Source organism: Ischnura elegans, chromosome 11, assembly GCF_921293095.1.
Source record: "Ischnura elegans chromosome 11, ioIscEleg1.1, whole genome shotgun sequence".
Taxonomy (NCBI): domain Eukaryota; kingdom Metazoa; phylum Arthropoda; class Insecta; order Odonata; family Coenagrionidae; genus Ischnura; species Ischnura elegans.
In genome coordinates this window covers 90,117,929-90,124,312 of record NC_060256.1, presented here as the reverse complement: position 1 = coordinate 90,124,312, position 6,384 = coordinate 90,117,929, and the positions used below count along the sequence as shown (strand labels likewise).

General features: G+C 36.7%; 1 long non-coding RNA gene across 1 annotated transcript; it reads left to right on the top strand.

Moving 5' to 3' along the window:
- Positions 1-1,039: 1,039 nt before the first annotated feature.
- LOC124168238 lies at positions 1,040-4,049 on the top strand. The gene is made up of 2 exons (XR_006866879.1): positions 1,040-1,288; positions 2,125-4,049. It is a non-coding gene; the product is annotated as an uncharacterized LOC124168238 (long non-coding RNA).
- The last annotated feature ends 2,335 nt before the right edge of the window (positions 4,050-6,384 follow it).

Below are 6,384 nucleotides of genomic sequence, written 5' to 3'. Positions count from 1 at the left end.
GCCAACGTTTCAGTTAATTTTAAACTATCATCAGGGCTTAGCTTTGCACATATTTATTGATATCAATATTATTTATTGTACTATACTCCGAGAACTATTTTACCAAGAATTTATTTATTTCTATCCATCATTATCTCTAGGATTGAAATTAAGCGTATATTCTGGTTTGTAAAAGCTAATATCCCTGCGTTGAGATGCTTCAAACATGAATTTCACTTTTACGCAGTCACAGACGATTCCAAGATTTAAGGAAGGCATTAACCCAAATCCCGACAATATGAGTCTACTCCTGGAACTCGCATAACCATAGGAGCCCCTTTCATTCCTCAAGAAAATCGAAGAACACACCTATTACCATTTAACGAAGGCTGACGCCGTCAAAAGTCGTGCTTTCTGTGTGGAAATCAACTTACTTTAGACAAGGGACCAATTTTCTAGCCTTCAGAAGGTTATTTAGGCACGTTAAAGGATTATATGAACATTTTCAGGAATAATCCGAAGGAACTAAAAAGCTGATAACAAAAATAATACACGGATGACAAAGACGATAACTTAATGGTCTGCAAAATCTATAATTATTATCGAAACCCTAATACCCGCGGTTCGATTCCTGGTCCGACGAAGTTTTTAATTCGCATAAATTAATGAGAATTTGATCGTTACTCACAAAGCGATTTTTGAAAAATAAAATAAATATTGTAAATATTCACACCTAACTGTAATTAAATAACCAGTTTTTTGCAAAACTGTAGACATTTAGGGTAAAATTCAGGAAGCAGCTACCGGGAGGTCGGGTCACTTGGTGAATATTAACTGAGTAGAATAAACGTACAAAGCATCGTGACTAACATTTAAGGATACTGGGGGCCGTATTTTTAAACAATACTCTTATCGCCGGAGTGGGATGAGAAAGAGTTTTATCTCCACCTACTATTCGCAGTCAAGAACGTTCCTACAGCAACACCAAACTCTTCCTCTTCGAAGTAGTGGGTGTTGAGTTGATCGCTGAAATTCTCATATCTACGTCATGCTTTGTGTGACGTTTGCTGCCCACAGTTCATTGCGGCAAGAACGCATCAACAAAAAGAAGATCGCTTTTATTAATAAAACTGGAGGACAACAAGATGGACAGGCTTACAAGGGAAGAGACGAAGTTGTTGATTGGCGTCATAACTAGCGTCTGGAGGTGTTGGAAAGCAAGAAGACGGATGCATTATGGAAGGCGAAGAAGGCGAGAGCCTAGTTGAATGTGCAGGACGAATTTAATTCGAACGAATTTGTTCGGAAGGTAAGTATGTTTGTTTGGAAGTATGATGGTGATAAATGCATTGTCTGATAGTTGAAAAGATTTTTGTTTCAATGAACAATTAATTATGAAAAATGGTTGCTGACTGATCGCTAACTATTTATCAAAGTCATAATTTTAAAACTATCTATAAATTCGGAGACATTTTCATGAAGAGCCATTCTGCGATTGCGACTATCCATGCTCGGCATTTCGCGAGACAACTTGCTCATTTTCAACAAAAATCTAACATAACTCGTGTAAGTCTGTTGGTAACATCGACGTAGCTCATCTAGGTTCGTAGCTAGTTCATTGGTTTTGGGGTTTAAAAACCGGTGAAAAGCTATAACTTTTTTTTAGATTCTTTGCTGAAATCCTCATAAAGTGCACTTTGGTGGTAGATTGCAAAAAACCTTCGTGATTATGTCGCGGCCAGAGATTTTTCACGAAACGTATTTCCCTTCATTTCCAATACAAGATTAGACGTGATTCGCGCCATGCGATACAAGTAAATCTTATTTTCCTGCGCCGAAATCAAAAGCTTCACAACAATAATTCCAAGTTAATGGAATGTTAATGGAATTATTATTGTGAAGCTTTTGGTTTCGGCTTGTAGCGGCGGGGTAGGGGTAACAATTAAAACGACTCCGCAATGGTGGCGGAGTTGCTGTAATTGTTATTTAGTGGCAAAGTAAATAAATTCGTGAATATACGTAGTGTACGTGTAGCATTATCAATTGTGGCTGTAGTGATGGATATTTATTTTTGGTTTGGTTACAAGTCCAGTGATATATTTTGTCGTAAATCTCAATGTAACGGATAATTTTTCTATCTCACAGCGTACCGCCAAGCAATTGAGGAAGAGTTGCGATAATATCAAGATGAGGAAACGGGAAGAGCTGGCGAATGAAAGGCAGGAGATGATGAAGAGTGGTGGCGGACCAATGACACCCACCAGTAAGGAAGATTTGCCACCAGAGATGGAAATAGCCTCGCCGTCCGTCTCCTACTCTCCGGCGAATGCTGGGGACTCTGATGCGTTGGCGGTCCCTAGCGTTTCCCCGGTGGGTAGGGATGGGACCTTGGATTGTTTGCTTCCTCTCAACATTTCTGAGATATCAGGCAAGTTGATTAAAAAAACGGGTATGTTCCTATCATTATTAAAGGGAATTCCTTAGTGTTGCACTGAGATTATTATCAAGTAAAATATTATCATGTTGCATCTGTCAGTCAAAAAATATAAAATGTGTACAGTACCATGATTGTGCTTAAAGGAATACAACTTCGTTAAAGAGAAATTGACCTGCATCATACTAGCCTTTGTGTATTGTGTGGTTATTTTTCTGTGACCTTTATAAAATGTCATTGCATATCCAATATAATCATCATGGTTGAAGTTAAGTTGAGTTACTTGATGCTATTTCCAGGAATTATGTCACATGATTTTCATTAATCAACGTTATACTTTCTTATTTTTCCTCTGAGTTAAATGACCACCATCGAGAGGAAGCATACACTCCGAGGATGCAATCTGCAGGGACTTCTTGCAGTACAGAAAGGGCATAATTAATCAGGGAAGCGGCCATTGAGAAGGAGATGGAGGCTAGGCTGGGACTCATGGCATCTTACAATGAAAAGTAGGATGCCATCCAGCGGATCCGGAAGAGGGAAGCGGAGATTGCTTGTGCTATTAAGGAGCAGGAACTTGCCAATGCCAAGGCTGCTGGAAACATCATCCATATGGAGGAGGAATTTAAGAAGTGTATCCAAGGCATACAGCTTCAAACAGAGGAGGCGAAGTTGAAGCGTGTGGTATTTGTTATGATATATTTTGCTTGGTGTTGCTTGTGCTTTCATTTTAAAATTCTCCATTATCTTGATGTTTTTAAAGTCATTAGCAAATGATTATCTGACAAAGGTTATTCAGGGAAAATATATTCATTGCAATTACCTAATTTTAGGGATAATGAAAACAAAATAAATGTAGTTAGAAGTTTGATGCACGTTTCAGTTTGAGCCTCTGCAGAATAGGCAAATTAGTGATGGGAATTCAAACTTAAAATACTGGTACTAGCCTTAGGCTCAGTTTATGGAGGCTTTCAATTTTGAAACCCAGTGTGATAAAATTGAATCCATTCAATGCTCTCTGAAATGAATTATTACAAATGAAGATATTAAAAGCATGTGAATGATCATTGTGTTTGCATATGGATATTAAGGTATAATGCATGCTTTGAGAGACCTAATTATGCCTGTATTATTGCATGGAGTTTATATGTATCATATGCTTATATGCCACTTCTTTGCAAGCTTTCAGATACTCCTCTATGAATTCCTCCTCTTCCTTGACATTGGTCAGCTCCTGCTCCTGCTTCTCTCTCCTGGGCTGCTGGATACCTCGATGTCATGAAAGATGCCATAACTCTGCTGCCTGCTTCTATGCCTTAACCTGAACCATTTCCTGTGGTGATGGTGCCCTCTCTGTAACTGGAATGAGAACTTCTGCACCTGCATGGCTTTTCCCCGCCTTCATTACTCCTGCCTTTCATAAGCCATATCCCATCTCTTCCTCATCTAATTCTGCACATCCAACTAGCAATTTTGCCTTTTTTGCATTAGATTTTGCATCGTCTTCATGCTATCGGAAATGTGTTTTGTGATTTTAATTTCAGTGCCAGCCAACAACTTTGTTCTTCCTTAGTAAATTTCTCTTGTTTTTGTAAATGTGTTTAATTTTCATTTAATAAAGCTAAATTCAATTGAACCTGTATAATGTTATTTAGCTGCATTTCCCAATCCCTATATATGTATATCTTTCTTTCAATCTTTTCAGGTAAAATGATGACATAGGTAAAGGCAAGATGTAATGTAGTATGCATTCTTTTCATACAGTGAGTGGTCAACATCAAACGTGCAGTATGAGGTTCAAAATGAAGCAATTTTTTGGATAATTTTAACATGTTGGTGAAGGTAACACGAACTAATGGTTGGAAAAACTTTCGTTTAGCAAATTAAGTGAGTAATATTTATGTTAACGTGTAAGTTATTACTGCCTCCAGGTCAATCATTGCTGCTTTATCAATTTTATAGTTGCTTTCATGTAAAATTGTAAAAGACGTTTATTCATACCACCCATGAGTGAAAATAATTTAGTACTAATCAAGTAGTATGCTTGAACAATTCCACTAATTAGTCATTTCACTGCTTACTCAAGGCATTACTGCCTTTAAAGGATCAAAGTTTTTAAAAATTCCATTTTATATTTTAAGTAGTATCAGTCACATATATCAATCGTCACTGAATATGAAGGTTGATATAGTATGCCTGCGGACTTGATTCTCCTATGTACTAGTGTTCCATTGCTGACATAGAATTCCTTATTTACATTCTTGATTACTTGCTCCATGTTGTAAGATATTAATAGCCAATTCAGAATATGAATAACAGGGGTAGGCCTTCCATTACCTTACTCTGTAATTCCTTCCTTCTATCAGCCCTTCCATCAGACAGTCATGTTTCATTATCTGGCTGATTACCACTCCATTTTTTAATTAAAAGTGATTCTGCTAAGGTTAGTTCAAATATTTATAATTTTAAAATAGAACTGTTTAATTTTATTTATTTCTTGACATTACATTGCTAAAATCCAATTTTTTGGCATAATTATTATTATCACCCATGCATTATTAATGATTATTTATGCATACCATTGTATGTATGTCCCTACAAATATGAAATGGGTACTTTGAAAGGGCCTAACATAATGAGATAGGGTATTAAATTAGGAGAATGAAGTACCCGTGACAAGAGATAACTCTACCTATCTTCATGTCGTTAACTGTATTTATACATTGTAAGGGACATGCAAAGGAAGTGGGAGTCTTGGGCAGGAAAGGAAAATGAAGGAACTACCTATATGGATTTTCATTGGAATAATATAATTTTATTCAAGACTAAACAAGACCCATTACAATGGAACAGTACAGTATGGAGATGTGTTTCGGAAGAGCTTTATGTATCAGTTAGAAAAATACACTAAAGGGATAAGCAGAATCCCATTTATTAAGAAGTAGAATTACTCAGCAACCACGGTTTGCCTCAGCTTGATATTTTCAAACCATAATATGCCTTGAGATGAAGCTGCCAATTTCAACATAAGATACGTTGTGATAAACTTGGTAAATAAACATTTACATACCTTTACGTTTAATGAAAACCATATGATCTATTCCGGTTTCCGTACAATTAGCCTAACTCTCCCCCCGAACTCACAGTAGGAACATAGGTGCAGTCGATACCACCCAATACGTATACTCTAGGAAATCAACCTTTGTCATAAAAAGATGTCTTACATCTAGCAGTATTTTCCTCTGAAATTGGCAACTTATGTTTACATTTGTAACGAGGTATCAATGCCACCAGGTCATTACTGATGCTCTGTAACGGTTACCAAATATTTTGAACTCAATACCTTATAACACTTCCCCTCCAAATGGAAAATTTTCATTCATACAATTTCCAAACTAAGGAGAAATCATACCTTAATTATTCTCAACACCGTCCCCTGAGCAACTCCGGGTAGATCGCCACAAACGAGATTTAATACTGTGTTACATAATCAAAGCGATAATATAAATCTTGCGTAAAAATACCACATACCTGGAATGACCCGGAGGCATAAAACCTAAAGGCAATTAGCAGTTTTAACATATACGGAATCGTCAGAACACGATTGCTTAAATGTTCACTCCATTCAGAGGGTAAAATAACGTCTGTTACGGTTCATATTGTGAAGCGATACCTCTGGAGAAATTCCTTTCTGAATAGTAGTACTCAATGATATTCTACCTATCCCTTAAGTGTATTCGTCCAACATAAATATACGACTCTTTCAACACATACCTTGAAAATTCAGCATCCATTTCATAACAACGGTTGTTTACTTACAGACAACGCTTTTTTCGTTCTTTTTATACGTTTCCTCATAACAGGCATATATTATGAAACAAATAAATATCATCACGTTAAAAAAGCGTAATTTTTATGGAATTTTGATCGCATACTGCAAAATGTGTCCGGAAAAAAATGACAAAATCCGG